We start from the raw sequence: 21,256 nt of genomic DNA on the forward strand, positions 1-21,256 counted from the left end.
TTTCGCATATCTTGCTGCTCTTTTTGAATTTGAATCCTTAAAAAGTACGAGTTTTGGACATACGATGTTTCCACGATACTCTAATGGTCCTGCATGTACAGGCTACAGCCAAGACTTAAACTTATCTCAAATGTTTGAAATACAGTCTGTCCGACTGTTGATCCAGCTCTCCATCTCTGTTTGCAGTGTGTGCTTTGTCATTTGTGTTTAGAAGAACCAGAATGTTCTTGACCCGGGCCTCGGCCCGTCACAGTTCGCGCCCGTCCACTCTCCTTACTTTCTCTCTGTGAGAGAAATAGAAGCTTCCAGTGACAAAGACTGGCCCCGAAATCAATTTTTACAACCGTGAGAGAGAGACCTCCCCTTAGTCAGCACGCTCTCAATGGAAGCTGGGAACCGAATGGGCCAAAGAACGCATGCAGTGACTCTCTCTCTCTCTCTCTCTCTCTCAGTTAGCGGGATTACTAATTCGCCAAGTCCCAAGCGGTGCAGATTAATTATAAATGAGTGATACAGGCTGACTAAACCCCCCCCCCCACCCCTCCTTTTGCCATGAGGGAGACCAGTCTCTTCCTCTGCCATGAAATATATATGCGGCTTAACTCCTTTATTAATAACATATTTATAAACGGATTATCGATTCTGGGAATGGACACAACGGGGGAGGGGGAGAGGAGAGGGGGGAGGGGGCGGAGCTAATGCCCCACAGCTCATCAACTTTATCTCCGGAAAGGAAATTCTGTCTCAGGGCAACAGGGGAAAGAGTCAAATTTTTAGACCATTTGTAGGGAATTGTTTCTCTTCTCTTCTCTTCTCTTCTCTTCTCTTCTCTTCTCTTCTCTTCTCTTCTCTTCTCTTCTCTTCTCTTCTCTTCTCTTCTCTTCTCTTCTCTTCTCTTCTCTTCTCTTCTCTTGAAGAGAAGAGAAGACAAAATGTACTTGAGTAAAAGTACAAAAGTATTGGTATCAAAATGTACTTAAAGTACCAAAAGTAAAAGTACTAATGTTTTAACATAGCAGATCTACAAGCTCACAACGAGTCGACAACGAGTCGCGTCGTGACGCATTGAGAGAGCTTGTAGATAGGCTATTTTCAAATAGCCGAGGTATAAAATAGGGCTAAAGTGGTTAATGTAACTATGTTTTATAATGTAATAATGTATATCTGCAAAGTAACCAGTAATAATATATATTATATGTATTTGCCTCTGAGATTAGAATAGAAGTAAAAGTACTGAAAATTGGAAATACTCCAGTAAAGTAAAAGTATCTCAAAATTGTACTTAAGCACAGTATTTGAGTAAATGTACTTAATTACTTTACACCACTGTTCATATTTGAAAGTAGCAAAAGTAGTAGATCTACAAGCTTGTGGATCAGCTTCTTTTGATGCTTTTGTGTGACGATTATCAAGGGCGTTAATTTACGAAAAAACACAAAAGTTAAAATATGGATATATGAGGTTTCAGCTCGACAGACGACAGCGACGATATCTAATGTACTTTATTGGCTGTAGTGGCTCAGGAGGTAGACCGGCCGCTTGGGAATCGGAGGGTTCCCGGATCAATCCCGGGCTCCCCCCTGTGTTACTGTCCTTCAGCAAGACACTGAACCCCTTGGTGCCGTACATGGTTTCCTCTGCCATCGGTGTGACTGTGTGAATGTGTGTGTGTGTGTGTGTGTGTGTGTGTGTGTGTGTGTGTGTGTGTGTGTGTGTGTGTGTGTGTGTGTGTGTGTGTGTGTGTGGGTGAATGTAATGCACATTGTAAAGCGCTTTGGATGATGACTTAAGATAAATGCACCGTTTACCATTCATAGAAATACACTATTTTACTGATACTACAATATTTGATTGACTTGAGATGTAAATCCACACGTTGCACTTCCACTTGCAACCTGTAGATGAATTTATGAAAAGTAGGGGTGTGCCGATAATAAACTAATTTCACGATACGATACACAATATTGGGCTCACGATACATGGCTCTTTTTTATTATGAAAATATATGGGGGGGGGGTGAAAAGCGTATGAAAATATATGGGGGGGGGGGGGAAGCGTATGAAAATATATGGGGGGGGGGGGAGCAAATGCAAACAAATACTTCTGTTTTTGCATTATTATTGCAAAACAAAACAAAATTCCCCCAAAACAATACATTATCGTCATGAAAACGTATCGCGATATATCGCGGGACAATATATCGGCACACCACTAATGAAAATTAATGAACGTTTAAACAAAAAAAACTAAAAAAATACGAATCAAATGAGGACCACGTTTTTTTTATTCAATGTGTCCGTGTTTTGATATTAAACTAACCTAAACCCTAATCCAAACCCTAGCCCTAGACAAAGAGTTTCTAACTTAATCACAATGTTTTCAGGCTGCTTGTACAATGTGTGCAAAACTGTTCGTAACGATGCTACAAACTGATGAAGCATTTTGTAACTTAAAGGTATCATGACATTCATTTTCACTTTTTTTATTTTCAATGTTTTATTTGGGGTTTTATGACCTCAATTACACCCAAAAAACCTGAACTTAGAACATTCAGTGGATTTTCTGTGGTCTGGGGTTTTCTGAATAATTAGGCTGAAAAGTAATCTGAGCTTGGCCCTTCGACAGTGAGGTCACTGTCGATTAATCCCGCCCACTCTCCTCCTCGCCCCTCCCCTCCCCTATCCTTTCCTTTGGGGGGGGGGCGGAGCAGAGGCGATGATTGACAGGCAAAATCCCTCACCAGCGACACCCGCAGGCAAAGATTTATTTTTTCATTGCAGTTGAAAAGGCTTTAGAAATGTGAGAGAAAAACACCTGCCATGGATCACTGGAATGGAATTTTCACTTAAAACTTTTTGTACACTTTTGAAGGACCAGGACAAAGACTTTGAATGTGGTGTAAAAGTGAATGTCATTAAACCTTTAAAGTAGTAAATTAGCAAGGGGTTGTGCTTTTTGTACAGCAGTAAAATTGTTTTTGTAACTTCATCCCTTTGGAACTCAGAGAGTGTACAAATTGACACTCATGATTTTATTGTGTATGGTAATATCATACACAAATACATAAATAACCCCCACTAAGAACACGCCACAACACTCAGCAGAGTATACATAACTGTGTGTTAAAACAGAGATTTGCGTGCCTCCGTTGTCCCCACCTCTCCTCCTGTTTCCCCATCCGCAAATATTTGTTCTTCATTTTCATGTTGATTGCCAGGTCTCTCTCTGTCCCTCTCTCCATCGCCCCCCCCCTCTCTCTCTCTTTCTCTCTCCCCCTCTTGTCTGTATCTCTCTCTAACTCTCAGCTGGCTCCCACATTGAAATGCCTCTATCTATTGATAGATTAGTTGATGAATGGTCTTATTATTTTCATATTTGGCAAATTCACTACAAGATGAGAAAATTGAATTAACTGTTGTGAAAAACAAAATGACATAATTGATATTGATCATTTGTCACTTCAGTTGTCATTCTATGTCACTGCTCCAAACAGACCATCATTCTCAGTCCATTATCTCCTGCCTAATTACAGTGTGCGTGCGTCCGTGCGTGCGTCCGTGCGTGCGCCCGTGCGTGTGTGTCCATCCGTCCGTCTTCCCGTGCGTGGTGCGTGTGTGCGTGTGTGTGTGTGTGTGTGTGTGTGTGTGTGTGTGTGTGTGTGTGTGTGTGTGTGTGTGTGTGTGTGTGTGTGTGTGTGTGTGTGTGTGTGTGTGTGTGAGTGAGTGTGATTGCGGCGTGTGCCTGGGCATGGTCATGCCTAAGGCCCATGCAGGCCCCTCAACCCCCCCCCCCCCCTCCCCTCCCCAAATACTAATAGGGGACCCCCGGGACCAACGTCTAAAGTTGGGGAGAGGAGAAGCAAGCTGTTCAGCATCACCGTGGTAACACCTGCTATTACAGGGGCCGTCTGTCACTCAACCTGGCCCGACGGGTGGGTTGGTGTGGGGGGCAAACACACACACAAACACACACACACAAACACACACACAAACACACACACACACACACACACACACACACACACACACACACACACACACACACACACACACACACACACACACACACAAACAAAAAACACATTTGTACCTGCAAAATTTCACTGATTGGTATGCCACAGGGAATAACCGGACGAACGACGATGAACGGGGTGTGTGTGTGTGTGTATGTGTGTGTGTGTGTGTGTGTGTGTGTGTGTGTGTGTGTGTGTGTGTGTGTGTGTGTGTGTGTGTGTGTGTGTGTGTGTGTGTGTGTGTGTGTGTGTGTGTGTGTGTGTGGGTGGGGGGAGAGGAGTGGAGAGAGAAGAGGACACTGGTAAACAACACAACAAGGAAGAGAGCGACAAGGAGCGAGAGAGAGAGAGAGAGAGAGAGAGAGAGAGAGAGAGAGAAAGAGCGTGACAGACAGACAGACAGACAGACAGACAGACAGACAGACAGACAGACAGACAGACAGACAGACAGACATACCAAGTGATTGTCACTCTTGTTTTTTTGTTTTGTTTGTACAGCTACCAGTGAGACAGCTCTGAGCTACAATATGAAAGCTAACATATTATTTAACCACATTTTGGTGTAGAGGAAAATAATAGTGGGCCTAGTATATAGCCCTGGGGGACCCCATTCAATTAAGTAATATGTTATTTTGATTAAATGCTTATCTGGCCCCACTGATCTAATTAACAAATGAACTCACGGTCGACGGCCCTGTCCGCTTGTCGTATACGGACAAGACCGTGTCGAGCTATCGACGCAGCGCTGTTGTGCTAACGTTAATAAGCTAACATGAGGACCAATTAAAGGCCTGCACAGTTAGTCTGGCTTATCTAAATCATCATAAGATAAAAGTTAACGCAGCATGGGAAGGGTCAAATAGCATATGGCATTATTATTTACTGTGTCAAACTTCTGTGACAACACACATGCACACGTACACAAGTATGCACACACGTATGCACGCACGCGCACACACACACACACACACACACACACACACACACACACACACACACACACATGTTCGTTTGTTCGTGCGTGCATGCATGCTTGTGTAGTTCAAAATGATGTCGCCAGATGTTTGAGGACAAGAAAGTGAGAAGGAGAGCGCTGCGGATAAGGGAGAGACCGAGTCAAAGAAGAAGGGATGAGAGACGCGAACGAGTGAAGGGAAAGCCAAAGAAGGCGAGAGAGTCGGAGAGACGGGGAGAGAGAGAGGAGAGAACACAGGGGAGAAAGACGAAACAGAATTGAGAGAGAGAGAGAGAGAGAGAGAGAGAGAGAGAGAGAGAGAGAGAGAGAGAGAGAGAGAGAGAGAGAGAGCAAACGGGGGGAGGGGGGTGCATAGTAGACAGTGATGGAGGGAGCCACAGAGAGTTGCCTGAGGGAACACTGCAAGAAAGACACTGACGCAGGAAAGGTGAGAGACAGACAGAGACACTGGGAGAGTGTGCTGAACATGATACAGACAGACAGACAGACAGACAGACAGACAGACACTCGGCAAGTGTGCTGAACATGATACGGACAGACATACAGACAGACAGACAGACAGAGACAGTGGGGAGAGAGCGTGCAGAACATGATACACGGCCACGAAAAACTGCCAGACGTGTCCCCGTCTCGGCCGCAAGGCGTTATAAGCCCGGTTTATGCTCAGTCGTATACGCCGAAAATAGCAGACCTACAAGCTCACGGTGCGACGCAACGTGGCGTGGCGTTAGCTTGTAGGTCTGCTATTTCCGGCACACCGCATCAGATCCTGTGCTCACTAGCGCGTGCTCATTAATGAGCTAAGAGCAGCGCAGAACTCTACATGCAGATGCACACATGCACAGGCTCAGATGGGCGCCCACGCTGACGTTGGCCGTGCGCGTGTTTGTTTGTTTGTTTATTTATTTGTTTGTTTGCTTGTTGTTGGCCTGTCAGAAGTGACAGACCACACAGAAGTGACGAGAACCCGATGTCATGGCTGATCTCGCTCAGAATACCTCCACACTGATCCGGCCTACCAAGGCGACATTATTCTCACTCTCAAGCTGTGCTACAGTGACGGCATGGGACAACATGGGAGCTAGCGGCAAACGCTTGAGGTGACGGGGACACCCGGCAAGCGACCCCACGCCCACACTGGAATGCGGAAGTGCCGTTCTTCAACCCAAGACGTTCGTATGAGAAGCTGACGGCTCCGCTAAAAACCTGTTCAAATTAAGTCGTAGGGAGGCACGGCCGAGCGAGCTAAAGCGAGCGAGTCGCCATACCAAGCGTTGTGTAGTCCGCGTTGAACCGACTCAGCGCTGTCCGAGTTATGTCATGATAGGCACAGAAATGTAAATCATATATTCCCCGAACGTCATATCCTGACTTTTTTGCCCCTCGCCTTCACGTCACATGTTGACGTTTGGTCAAAATTGTCCCAAAAAGTCAAAATATGACTTTGTTTTGTGAGACAGCGTGGCCGCAAACGGTTCCAAATGTGATGAAACTCAATGTTGGATCCGGTTACTCCTTTTCCGGATCCCAACCCTAGTCCCCTGACAGCATGCAACGTCGCTGGTACCCCCGAAACGTAAAATAGTGCTGTATGGTCAAATCCCTCCCCACCCGTTTGATAGCCCGGGTGTGAGAATGCCTTGACCAAGACGGTGAGGGTAGCGCAGGCACTCAAGCACATACTCTATGAACGCAGACACACTGTTTTATGTAGGCTACATGCCATGTACACACACACACACACACACACACACACATGTACACACATACATGCATGATTTTGACACAGGCATGCACTCTCACACGCATGCACTCACGCGCACTCTCACGCACAACTCTCACACACACACACACACACACACACACACACACACACACACACACACACACACACACACACACACACACACACACACACACACACACACACACACACACACACACACACACACACACACACACACACACACACACACAGTTGCCATCAGGGCCGTCCCTGGCTGGTAGCACACAGCACATCATGATGTCGTGTAGGTTTCAAATCTTTCCTTGGCTAGTGCCAAGGTGGGCGTGTGCGTGCACGTTAGAGCACGTGTGTGTGTGTGTATGTGTGTGTATGCTTGCGTGCGTGCATGCATGCCATGCTGTTCTACGCTCTCCTCTACTGCGGGCTGTGAAAGCTGAGCTCACCTCGGCTGCACGAGGGGAGATTATACACCATTATGCCGGGGTGGGGCTGGGGGTGGTGTGTGTGTGTGGGGGGGGGACAGTTGTTGAGGCGTCGTCGACAGTAGTGCGTTTGTCCCCTCGGCTTGCAAGATACAGAGAGCTTTAGTTTTCTTCCCTCTCAACACTCTCTCTCTCTCTCTCTCTCTCTCTCTCTCTCTCTCTCTCTCTCTCTCTCTCTCTCTCTCTCTCTCTCTCTCTCTCTCTCTCTCTCTCTTTCTCTCTCTCTCTCTCTCTCTCTCTCTCTCTCTCTCTCTGTCGTCTCTGCGATGCCTCTAAAAGTGCTCAGATCATATGCAAAGCTGTTTTATGCTAATGTCTGTGTACACTTTGGTAGCAGCGTCCAACCGGCATACATAAACTACATCACACAGCTTCTTCCCCCGCACTCAGTGCACCTGTCTGTCTGCTTTCCTGCCTGCCTGCCTGCCTGCCCGCCCGCCTGCCTGCCTGCCTGTCTGTCTGTCTGTCTGTCTGTCTGTCTGTCTGTCTGTCTGTCTGTCTGTCTGTCTGTCTGTCTGTCTGTCTGTCTGCATACCTGCCTGCCTACCTGCATGCCTGCCTATTTTCGGCTAATGTTTCCCCCAGAATAGGGATGCTTGGGGTTCAAGTGGTTAACGCAAAAGAAAGTTCCTATAACACAGAGATTTGGCGGCCCCTCTGTAGTAACTCTGAGGAACCCCTAGGGGGCCCGGACCCCATGTTGAAGACCCCTGGCCAATACTGTATAGCAGTGTTTTTCTACCGGGGTCCCTCGGCACTTTGGTGTACCGTTTGAGATGACTGGGTGTGCCGTGAAAAAAATCCATTGGCTCATCGGACATACAGCCAATCACCACCGAGTCCATTCAGTGAATCAACCCTTGGCCCTCGCCCAACGGAATGCAAATGTATGGCTTTGTCTTCATGTGGGGCCATCACCTGTACTCACCTGGCAGGTACTCAGGGGTGAAAGTGGGCCGGAACGGGCCGGAACGGGCCGGAACGGGCCGGAACGGGCGGAACGGACCGGTGCGGCTTTCCGTTAAAAGATTCAGCGGTGGTACGCCGTACTGGAAAGAAGAGGGGAAAGCAATGCTGTCAAAAGCCTATATTATAACCTGCCACGAACGCATGTCCACCAATAAAACACATGTACTAACGTTAAATCAACTTAAGTGTTAGTTTTCTTACGAAGTGCCTTTACATCGTTCCAGTGTGTTTGTGTTAACGTATTCCGTGCTGTTTGTGGTGTTTAATTACTCCACGGGGAGGTTTCGTTCACTCGCAAGCCGCGGCGTCAATGTTGTCTGTGGTGTGCAACTGTGCATGCGTCCGCAACAATGCTATCAGGATCAGTTCACGTTAAAGGTTGCAAATCCGGTTTTGACAGGATACGGAAACTGCCTTTGAGTGTGCCTATTTGTGTGTGTTCAAATTACCCGATACAGTAGGCGGGCCCTACACAGGATTGGATCAATGAGCAGTAAATAGACCCCCCCCCTCACAACCAACCAAACCACACACTTTTGACATGAGGAGCACAAGCAGAGACAAATTAAATTCCACCAAAATTCTAAAATATTTTGTTGGCCCAGGCTGACACATTAGGATAGTTAATTTAATTGATATTGAAGATAAGATTAACACATCTGTGATACAGTACATACACAATTAGACTTTTTCTATATATTATATCAAGTGCTTTATGTGCTTGTAATTTCAAAACAGTTTAATTTGTAATTTCAAAGAAAATTTTATTGAGGTTAATGTTGATATTCATACTGAAGCTTTTGTTTATTTGCAATTTGTAATTTCAAGGTTCAGGTGTCTTTAGTTTCCAAAAAATAAATCGGTGAAACTGAGGCACTGTCTCTGACTGTCCTTTTTCCCCCTTTTTTTTGTTATTTGGTGAGTGCTGTCAAATAAATGTTTGGATATTGTGTTTTTAGAAGTATATTAGGTTACTACCAAAGACGTTTTACTCTGGGAAGGTGAAATCAGACTCCTCCATTTATTGCACTGACCCAGGTTTCTATATGTGTAGGCCAAAGACAATAGTCTACTCTATACAGTGTATAGACCTCTACAGATAGGAAGAGGTGTGAGCCTATGAAGATAGAGGTTGAACATGTGTGAAGTGGTCTTTTAAGTAAAAGTAGCAATACCACGATATAGAAATACTCTGTTAAGTAAAAGGCCTGTATTCAAAATGTTACTTGAGTAAAAGTACAAAAGTATCAAAATACTTAAATGATATCAAATTGAGATTATTCAAATGCTTCAAAATATGCTAACGCTTTTTTTTGTTTAATAGCTGATCTACAAGTCACATTGCGTTGTGAGCTTCTAGATCAGCTATTTTGTACATCAGCTTGTAGATTAGTTATTTTCAAATAGACTAAGTTTAAATCTCCATATGGGCATAAAAGGGACACGGACAGACATGTACTCTGACAGGTATTGCATAACTGGCTGGCGCTTGCATTTCCAATTTGCATTTTATTCATTTGTTTATTTTGGATTATTAATACTTATATAATATAAATGATACATTGTGATATTGACAGATGGTTGGCCTCAACCATCTGTCCTAAAGGACGGTTCCCTAAATACCTTCACCTTCATCACTAGTGAAAATCAACAAAAAAAACATTTCCCAAACCTTACAGAAATCATTATAATCCACAAGGTATTATTTATATAGCGCAAGGTATCATGAGTATTACTCATGTTTTTAGCAACACAATTATTTTCCTCCTGAATATATATATATATATATATATATATATATATATATATATATATATATATATATATATATATATATATATATATATATATATATATATATATATATTACACAGCATAATTCACACACCCCTGGCAAGTGGTATGCCCCAATTACAATACCCCTCTATATAAGGAGCACTGTGGTCATGTGATACTCTTTTCTGATCCTCAGACCAGGAAGAGGATTATGGCAAGTATGTGTTTGTGTCTAGAAATTGATGATGAGCTTTAAACCGTTCCGATTAATAAAGTGGAGATGTTTCAACCAACCAATTGTATCTGTGTTGTTTGTAAAAAGGAAATGAATGTGACATTAATGCTGATGTATTGAACTGGGTCAAGATGTGAATACAAACTCCCTGATTACCATGTAGCTAGCATTGTAGCAAACAAGTGTTTGGTGCTGAAAATGAGGTTGTGACTAAATGTAATGGAGATCTGTAACAAAAGGTCATGCTGAAATAAGTAGTATGATAAGAATGCATAAGGTAAACAGAAAATAATATGTAATCATGAGAAATATATTGGAACATGTGAGGCTATAAAGGTAAAGTGAGAAAGGCAGTCTGTCTTTACCACACAGTAGATTGCTTCTTTTGTTGGATATTACTGGTTTAATACATTTTAATTTATTGGACGCATTAAACTTTAAAAGGAACATTACTTTTATGAACTGAAGAAGGGGCTGGAATATCTTGGTTTGCAAATGTTCTGTTCATTTGTAAATTAGTCAATTTCATTCGTCATTAAGTCAATGCACTGATTGATTTGAATTGGTTTGATTAATTTGGGGTTATATAAAATATTCCACATTTAGGGTGCGTTCACACCTGGACTGTTTGGTTGGTTTAACCATTTAGACCTGAGGCCTTCTAAAAACGCCTTCTAAATCCTGACCTAAGTTTTCTGAAAAACAAAATATCTATTCAAGAATTACAACAAAATGTATGTTGCTATATACTGTACGTAGCAACAAGAACCCCAAAAGGGATTCCCGTCCTGAAAGGTATAGTTACAAATAGGGGTTCCCTCCCAAAATGGGTTAAAAGGGACAATGGTCTGCTTACTCCTTTTGTCTGGTTCGTTTGGAGTGGCGCGACGGCACATTCGAATTCTGGTGCGGCTGAAACAAGCCGACCATGATCCGCCTGAAGCTGAAGTGAACTCTGTCCACTTCCAAGCGAACCACGGGCCGGTTCGTTACGGGTGTGAACGCAATCGGACTTTATAGAGGACCAAATATAGGAAGTTAACCAAAATACAGTGCATTATGCAGTGTACGTGTGTTCATTGAAGAACAATTTGGAAAATATAATAAACCACTACTCGTGTAGATGCATCAATAATTAAATATTGTAACCCATACAAGACACTCAACAGTATTCTGTCCTCTGCAGCGCGATGAGAACAGCCCATGTGTTCCAAAGTTTGACCCTGGCCATCGCTTGCACAACCGATGAAGTCAAGTAGAAGCTCAAGGTAGGAACCTTGTTCTTTATTTCTTTGCTGCTGCTTGCGTTGTATGCTGTGTATAATAACCCATTCAATCCGGGGACGCATTTCTGTCATTTTAGATTCCTTTGGGGCTATTAAAAAAAATAGCAGATCTACAAGCTAGCGTGTATATCTGCAATTATTATTAACATTTGTGCAAATCATTGAATATATATTTAAAGCGAAACATTTTAACTCAAATCTTTGCTTCTGGGGGGTCCCTGGAACAACATATTTTGAGATGGGGGTCTGCGGCCAAATGCATATAATTTTGGGGTTCCTTGACATGGAAAAAGAACCACTGATATTGCAACAGCAAGATATTTTAAAAAAAACTATTAGGATTTACCAGACATTTGTAGAATCCCCCAGAAGCAAAGATTTGAGTTACAAATGTTCGCTTTAAAAAATATATATAATCAAAGATTTGCACGCATTTTCACGTTTTTTTTTTTGAATAGCTCAAATACATCTAAAATGACACAGATGCGTCCCCGGATTGAATGGGCTAATGTGATTCAGGCTGCTGCTGTCATTGTGGGAGCCAGCACGACTGTGTGGCAACGAAACATGTTCAGTGACGGTTCTGGCTCTGGAATTGAAGGCTGATGGGAATCTGCAGCGCATTATGGCTGCTGTGTTGTGGCTGCTGGTGAAGCCCGTGAAGTTGTGACGGGGTATACAGTTTACGGGTATGTGACTCTTGGGTCATTTCAGTTAGCCTATGTGTGGGTTTGCCATTTCCTTTAACGCATTAAGACCGGGAACGCATCTGTAAAAAACTAGCAGATATAAAAGCTCATAGCGTTGTAGATCTGCTATTTATTTATTTTAATCGTGAAAGTTTGTGCAAATCTTGAATATATATATTTTTTAAGTGAACATTTGTGACTCAAATATTTGCTTCTGGGGGATTCTACAAATGTCTTCTAAATCCTACAGTTTTTTGAAAAACGTATGTTTCTATATCAGTGGTTCTCAAAGGTTTTCATGTTAAGGACCCCCAAAATGATATGTATTTGCCCGCGGACCCCCAAATATTTTGTAATAGGGACCCCCAGAAGCAAAGATTTGAGTCAAAAAGGTTCTCTTTAAAAATATATATATTCAAATATTTGCACATTTTCACGATTTTTTCAAGAAATAGCAGATCTACAAGCTCATAGCGCGGCACTCAGTGCCGCACTATGAGCTTAGATCTGCTATTTTTGAATAGCCGAAGAAATCTTAAAATGACGCACAGATGCGTTCCCGGTCTTAAAGGGTTAAAGAGCCTTTAATTCAAAATTGCCATTAGGGATTGAAGGACGATGTGAATCTACAGTCTGTGTGTTGTGGCTGCTGTTGAAGGTTGTGAGTTGTGACAGGGTGACCGGTTCATATGATTGGCTTGTTGGAAACACCTCTGTCCATGTAGGCCTTGTTCCTCGTGGCCAGTATTCCACTTTCTCTTTATTTATTTCTTAACCCTGTGTTTTATTTATTTGCTGTGGATGCTGCTTGTGTTGTACTGTATGCTGTGCATACTGATATGCTTCATGCTGTTGCTCAATAGAGCATCGCAGTTCCCGCCCACTTCCTGGTTTTTCCTGGTGCCGGAAGGAAAAACTCAATGCATTTTTCCCATTGACATTTGCAAAAATATTTATATCTATTAATTTAAGCCTCGAATCAAGCCATCATGACATGACATGAATCATGACCATAAAACGTTTTTTTTCTGTGATTTTTTTTTATTTTATATTTAATTATATGATATACTATATTTAATAAATACCCTTTGTTTTGCCGTTTAAAAAAATAATAATCACAGAATCAAAAGTTTTATGGTCATGATTCATGTCATGTCATGATGGCTTGATTCGAGGCTTAAATTAATAGATATAAATATTTTTGGAAATGTCAATGGGAAAAATGCATTGAGTTGTTCCTTCCGGCACCACGAAAAACCAGGAAGTGGGCGGGAACTGCGATGCTCTATAGGCTCTATGCACAGCAGCCATATTATCACTGCCTTCACAGGTGCTACCAATGATACTAATGAAGGCTCTGTTCCATTTAGTGTAGCACAGTGGTTCTCAGATTTCTCAATTTCCACGACCCCATAACACTGAGAGTGTACAAATGGAACCAAATGGACCCTTACGGGTCCATTTGGTTCCATTTGTACACTCTAAGAGTTACACATCCGCAAGGGGCCATTTGGAAAACCCCTTAAGCAACCATGGTCTACACTGGTGTAAAAGAGTGTTTCCAGTGAGCCAACATGCACAATATCAGCATCCTGACTCTGTTTGACCAGAATGGAACAGAGCCTTCATTAGTATCATTGGTAACACCTGTGAATGTCTTCACAATATGGCTGCTGTGCATAGAGCCTATTGCTGCCATAATGGGACCCAATGACTGGGTGGAACTGCAACATCCCCTCTCTCTCTTTCTTTCGCTCTTCCTTTTTTTTTTCATTTGGTTATAAGCACACCGTCTGTCCAGCTAAAGAGGCTGTTTATCCAGACTCTCTTTTTGTGTCCTTGCCAAAGTTACGCGGCGGCATTGAGCTGCTTCTCCTCTTCTCTCTCCTGCTCATTTATTCATCCCACTTATTTATTTCCTTATTTCTTTATTTCTCGGGTTGGCTGTGACCGGTCAGTGTGTCTGTTGGTCCGGAGGCGGTGCGATCGTCGCCACACGAGGGGGCGGACATCGAGGCCACTGGCTGTCCAGACCGCTCTTTTTTTTCCTTCTTTTCACAACCCCTTCTCTGGTCCGTCTGTTGACCAATTGGATGAGTAATAAAAAGCCAACGTCTCATTTTTCGTTTTTTCTCTTAACACCTGCTGGCTATGTGTTATAGGCTACAGAATATGCATGGCGATGGCTGGGATCATGGAAAATGAAAAATAACTTTTGAAATTGCCCGTCTTCTCTTCTCGTCTGATACTCATATGATCAAGCTGCATTCTGAAGTGATTGAGAGATGGCATACTGTCAATATTCTATGTAATCTAATAACGTACTTAAAGCTGCAACCCAGAACTTATTTTAGTGGGGGAAAACACAATTATTAACCGATCTGTATGATACAGTATCAAAACAATATAACTAGCACATCTGCAGTGGTTGGAAGTAGTCTCCCTGCTCTTCCATTGAGTCATAGTAGAACTGCCTGACAAGTAGTACTGCCTTAAGCTCAATATCTCCCCTGACCAAGCGGTAAACATTTGGTCTCATGCGGGAGACTTCGGTTTGGGTCCGAGGTAGGACATAAAGGTCGCAGATTGCAGCTTTGGTAGTTCAGGTTAGATTTGGAGTACTGTGAGCAAATACAAGTTTGAATATGGCCTGCGAATGGTATGGCATGTCAGCCCCTGCATCTCCGCTTTCTTTCATTTATCTAATAAAATCTCTTTCAACAATTGTCGTTTTTCACAATGCACTCATGCAGTCAAGTGAAAAGTAAATATAAACTTTAGCTATAGGTAAACAATGCAATAAAGCTTTCAGCAGCGATGCTAAAACGAGTGCGCTGAATCTCAAGGAGATTTACATGCTCTTGCCTTCAGCTTGTAACATTCCTGCTGCATGTGCACAGTGACGTGCACACAACACACACACACACACACACACACACACACACACACACACACACACACACACACAGAATTAAGATATGATGTAATTAGGTCTAAGCGTCTCCAGAGCTCACGTAAACGATACAATACAAGCCAGAGACGTTTTTCTTTTTAAATTCCCTCCTCCCGATTTCTCGTTTTTACGGGCTGGCAAATCAACAAAAGCGGCGGGAAGTGGAATTCCTCATTTCCAGCGTTTGTGTGGGGGCGCGGCAGTGAATGGTAGGCAGATGGGCCCCTCACCACGGATGCCATTACAAAATATTTTAGGGGCCTCCGAGCCAAAGCTACTGCGTGCGCGCTCCCCCCACCCCCACCATTTGTTGACGGAGATGGGGTGCGGGTACTGTAACTTTTTCCATGATGCGTGGCATGTTGCACATCAGAGACAGTGTCAGTTTTTTCTTTTTATGCAGTACTCGGCACACACCACGCATTTCTTTATCCGTAATTATAGCGGCTGATTCATCCATCATCCCGTTGATTGTTTTTTGGGTTTGCCGATCGGGGTGAGGAGCTGCACTGGAGGCAGATGAGGACAGATGAGGTGATCTTATTAGGGGGAGATGATGTACTTGCACGGGGAGCGTTAGTTGAGTGTTGATTATTTATTATGATTTGTGGCTGGAGATGTCTGTCTCTGTCTCTCAATGAGCGCATCAATCCCCCCCGTCCCCCGTCCCCCCTGTCTGAAAAGTCTGCATTGTCAACTCGGTCCTCATGTGATCACATTGAGAAAACACACTTCTGCCTCATCACCGTTTCTGTAACAGTTGTTACCAAACCGGTAATGAGGCACAAACCAGTGCCTGTTACCAGCTGTTACTAGTTGATAATAACAGTGATGAGGCACAAATGTAACGCTGGCTTGGCAACCTGGCGGCACGCATGCGCACACACACACACCCACACCCACACACAAACACACACCCACACACGCACGCGAGCAGAGTAACCCCCCCTTCTCCCCCAAACCTGTGAATGTGACACGGGCAGAAGCACGGGCAGAAGCCACCACTTTGCCTCAGGTGTGTGTGTGTGTGTGTGTGTGTGTGTGTGTGTGTGTGTGTGTGTGTGTTGTGGTCCCAGAGGTGTGTGCCGTGTCCTGCTGTGCGTCATGCATCATCCTGAGAGGTTGGCCATCGGGTGATAAAGCGTCCAGTCACCCCCCTCCTGGGGCTGTGCCCGCCCAGCCCCCTACACGCACGCACGCACGCACACGTTTGTATTGCTATACTGAAACATCAACTTTGTAGGACGTCGATTTTATTAATCCAAACCTCAATATTTTCCTAACTGTAAGCCTAAAGGTCTTTACAGACCGGGAGCGACGCAAATAAACAACACGAAAATTTTATCATTTCACATCACAGGTTGATTTTATTTGCGGTGATAAATTGACCCTGTTTCAAAAAAATATTATGTTGCTTCAATGCTGCATGCTTTTTTATTCAGTGTGGATTATCCCTCCCGCTATAAATGTTTACACAAAACAATGGTAAAGACAATAGACAATGTCTATATTTCAATTTCGGAAATTTGGCCCTTTAGCGCAAACACACACACACACACACACACACACACACACACACACACACACACACACACACACACACACACACGCACACACACGTTTCACATGAAAGCCAATCGCTTTGATTCTTATCAAAGATTTACATTCAAGTTGCCGTGCTGTAGTTTTCAGCATAGGATCCAATGGTAAGATGCACTTTTCATAAAATGCACACTTCAGGTATTTATGCTTTTCAATGGCTAATTTCAGCACACTGTCACCTTAAAGCTCACGTATTAGTATGTTCCCCTTCATTCAGAGAGAGAGAGAGAGAGAGAGAGAGAGAGAGAGAGAGAACTTAGCTACTTGCAGCTACTTGCAGGTAGGAAATCACAATCTGAGGAATTGCACTCATTTCTGTCAGAAGAACATCACGATTGATAAGATGACAGACATCCTGTTATTCGTAATGGTGGACATGGCTCCTGTAGTGAGTTGATCAGTTTGGACTGTATTTACGCAGTCCAGTAGTCTCGGCAATGGTTGACCGGAGTACCTCAGGGCTCTATACGATAGTGTCTTTTCTGTTTTCGCTCTACATTAAATACCTTTGCTGACGATAGCCGATCTGCAATTTTCAGTGAAAGCTTTCCCCACACCGTTTGAAAAGCCTCATTCATATTTTTTTCTAATTTGCATAACACAGACAGACAGACAAAGTGGATCACATTTTAACATTTTACCTTATAACACTCCGGCTAGAGACTGTAGATGGAAATTAGCCAACCGTGGCTAACTGTGGCACTTTAAAATTGTAACTAATGTTGATTGATATGCATTGTTCCCGTCAAATGAAGGACAACATAGAATATCAAGTGGCAGCTCGCAACAGAGCTAATCATCACATTTTGAACATAAGCAGTATCCGCTCAGAATCGGAATCAGAATCGCATGTTTGCAGGTGTAAAGAAGTGGGTGAAATTAGTTTTCTGTGAAAGCTCCATCGTTTAGTTGTTTTCAGAAGGAGAGAAGAAAAGAAGAGTGGGGGGCAGGGAGAACAATGGTGCTTCCGATATTTCACCTGACCTCTCTTCAATAAAGTAAATGAAATTGCACACTGCAGTAAATAACTAGTTTACCCTTAGAAAACATTTTCATATGGGACAATATCATGGAGCCTCCTGGTGTGAAGACCAATCCAGTGTGAATTATTATCAAATCATTAATTCATACCACTAATAGAACTAGATCATGGTTCTGCCCTCAGAATACACACATAATAGTAGTGGACGTTGTGCTAAAAGATCTAGTTTGGCATTACACAGCCTTCAGTAGAAGATCTTCACCTGGGGCGTGACAAATAAATGATACGAAAACAATTATTCACATAGGCCCCGCCTAGTTGTTATTCATACAGGTTGATGCCTTTTTTTCATGAATCGACCTTGTTCAACTCTTGCGTAGGTTTATCTCAGCATCATATTTGCTTTCTGGATGAATATAATTCATATGATGAATGTAACATTTTTGAAAAAACACATTTTTGACCGAATTAACACATGGGGGGAGATAAAAAATACAATAAGATAAATAAAATGTCCCCGGTGTGTAAGGGCCTTCAGGTGGCAATTTTTTTTGTAGTAACGATAATTAACAAAATGATAATTGTTGTTGACAGAGTGGCATTTCCAAATAGCCAATTCCCCAAAAACTTGAGCCATTTTTTGGATGTAGACAGGGCCTGATCATCTGTTTTGATTTCACCATTTCATATGATTCATTTATTCCCTTTAGCCAAGCCAGCGGTAATGCAACCAGTTGGTACATTTGGGAAAAAATGTTGGTTGTATAAAAACAACACAACAACCACACAGCCTGTGTGGACGTCAGCTGTCGGTTCATATACAGTACAGAAGTCCCATCATACCCCATGATGTCAACTTCTGCTAGCACAAAATAATGAACACACACACACACACACACACACACACACCAAACCACAAAGTTGAGAGTGTGCACATAGCACCGATGGGGTTATTTGATATGCATTGTGGGAACATAAGGCGTAAAGATGGGCTCTTTAACGTGTGTGTGTGTGTGTGTGTGTGTGTGTGTGTTTGGTTAGGGGGAGGGAGAGGGGGGGTTCTGCTGGGTCTGCTGCTGACCCCCTGGTTAATTAAAGCATAGTTTCACTGCAGTGTCTTGAATTAATTAAAAACATATTTGATCTCGCTAGCCCACCCTCCCCTCCCGCCAACAGATCCCTCATCTGCCTCCTTCCCTTTCAATAAAATACTGTGCAACACACACATACGCGCACGCACACGCACACGCACGCAAGCACGCACACGCACACGCACACGCACACGCACACGCACACGCACACACACACTGTGTGTGTGTTGTGGGGCGGTTTATGGTGCTTACGAGCTGTGTTTGTTGCCAACTATCTGCTGTCCAGCAGTGAGCACTTGGCTCCAAACTGTTCCACATAAAGGACATGAAGAAAGAACGACCCGGGTCTGGGCCACTGGTGGTCCTCTCAGGAAGAGAGGGGGGAGGGAGAGAGGGAGGGAGGGAGAGAGAGAGGGAGGGGGACAAAGGCAGACAGACAGAGCTGATGATTTCTAGAGGTCATGGCTGTCTATTGGAAGCCTGTTTAAGCATGTTTATGAATGAGTTGTGTGTATGTAAACGATGTGTTCATTACAGATGAGGTAGTCTCTTGTCTAGACGGAACAGGATGTTTCAAAACGGCCACAATACCCTCAGAAAAGAGTGAACACTGGAGTGTTGCATCGGCACTGGTCGATCCAATTCATTCATCTTGTTTCGATTTGATTATAGGCTACTAGGTATTTTGATGCATCTCACTATACGTATACTCATTGTACAACGTGGCAAATGTTTTCATCAGTCAATACAAGCAGTCAGATACATGTCAGACCTTTTTTTATTTAGAAACGGCTGTGATGTATAATCACTCTCCATGACATACATGTCTTAAAGGGATATTTCACCCTCAAAATGACTTTTTTTCTATCGATTAGTCACCCCATGGAGACTTGAATTCATGCATAGTTTTTGTCGCATTCCTAAGCCAATAATTTGATGACCAGTGGACCGGTAGGCAGTGGTTCCGGTAGGAGATACAAAGGAGACTCTTTGTGTCTCCTACCGGAACCGCTGCCGGTCATCGAATTATTGGCTTAGCAATGCGACAAAAACTAAAAAATATCCATGAATTCAAGTCTCCATGGGGCGACTAATCAAAAAAAAAAAAAGGTGAACTAGCCCTTTAACATTTAATTAAAACAAAATCGAATAAAATAGATCGAATAAAATAAATCGAATAAAATCGACGCTAATCGATTATGCCACGTCGCTGCATCGATGCAGAATCGTGCACGGCCAAATCGTGATGCATTGTAGAATCGATTATTTTCCACACCTCTCGTGAACACCGGTAGACATGCTGAGGAGTGCTACTTAACAAATGGTTTGCGCTCATATTCCGACATCCCACTACTCCGACTACGTGGCTTCCGCGTGCGGTTAGGGTTAGGTATAGGGTTAGTAACCGTCGGAAAGGCGACATGTCGGAAAGCCGACATAACCTTCACAAATGCAGGTATCAAAATCACGTGAGAGGTTAGATTTTGCTTTGTGATCAATAAGTCTTACCCCCCCCCCCCCAAAATACCAAGGCACCCAAAAATTTACTTTAAGTTTTTGTCGCATTCCTAAACCAATAATTAAATGACCAGTGGAGACTGCACTGGTCAATCACTGGTTTAGGAATGCGACAAAAAAAAAAAATCTCCATGAATTCAATGCTCCATGAGGTGAGTAATCCATAGGAAAAAAAAGTCATTTTGGGGGTGAACTATCCCTTTAACCACATGAACCTTATTCTGGGCTTGTCATAATAATCAAACATTTGGAGAAAAGCCTCAAACATTTGATGTAAATTGCCGATCCACAAGCTCACAATCTTGTAGACTGCTATTTTTGGTGAAGATATTTGGTGAAGACGAAAAAAACAAACAAGGGTGCCTAGTAGGAATCCCTGGGGGACTCCAGTACACTTAAGTGCGTGGGGCTTTTGCTAAATGAGCTTAGTGCATATACGCATCTCAACTCACAGTCTTCTTCAGGGAACATTCAACTTTATTGGCACATCACAGGTTTACAGGTGTAAAATAATGAATAAGTAATTATTTGTAGAAATGGGTAAAGATTAGTGAAAGAAAGAAAGAAAGAAAGGAAAAGTCAGATATTTTATCAAGCATTCCTCACTATACGGTATGTGTTTAAAAATAGCAATAAAATGAGGCAGTTGCAATAGCCAGCATACTGTATACGGAATCACAGTCTCTTGTGCGTGGTTAGAATAGGAATACAATGAGGCAGAAACGCTTCCTAGTGCAAGTGGATAAACACTGCAGCTGGTGAAATAGCAGGACAAGTGACAGCCACAAAGATATAACAAGGCTGGTGTCAGCTGTCAGGCAATCAGGGTAGCCGTGCAGCCCTCACACCAACCACCTCCACAATCACACTCTTACCTTACTAAAGTCGGTTGAAAGACATGTTGAAAAGATAAATGCAAGTTTAGAAGTAAACAAACC

This window comes from Gymnoscopelus braueri (genome assembly GCF_963280865.1).
Source record: "Gymnoscopelus braueri genome assembly, chromosome: 19".
Lineage (NCBI taxonomy): Eukaryota > Metazoa > Chordata > Actinopteri > Myctophiformes > Myctophidae > Gymnoscopelus > Gymnoscopelus braueri.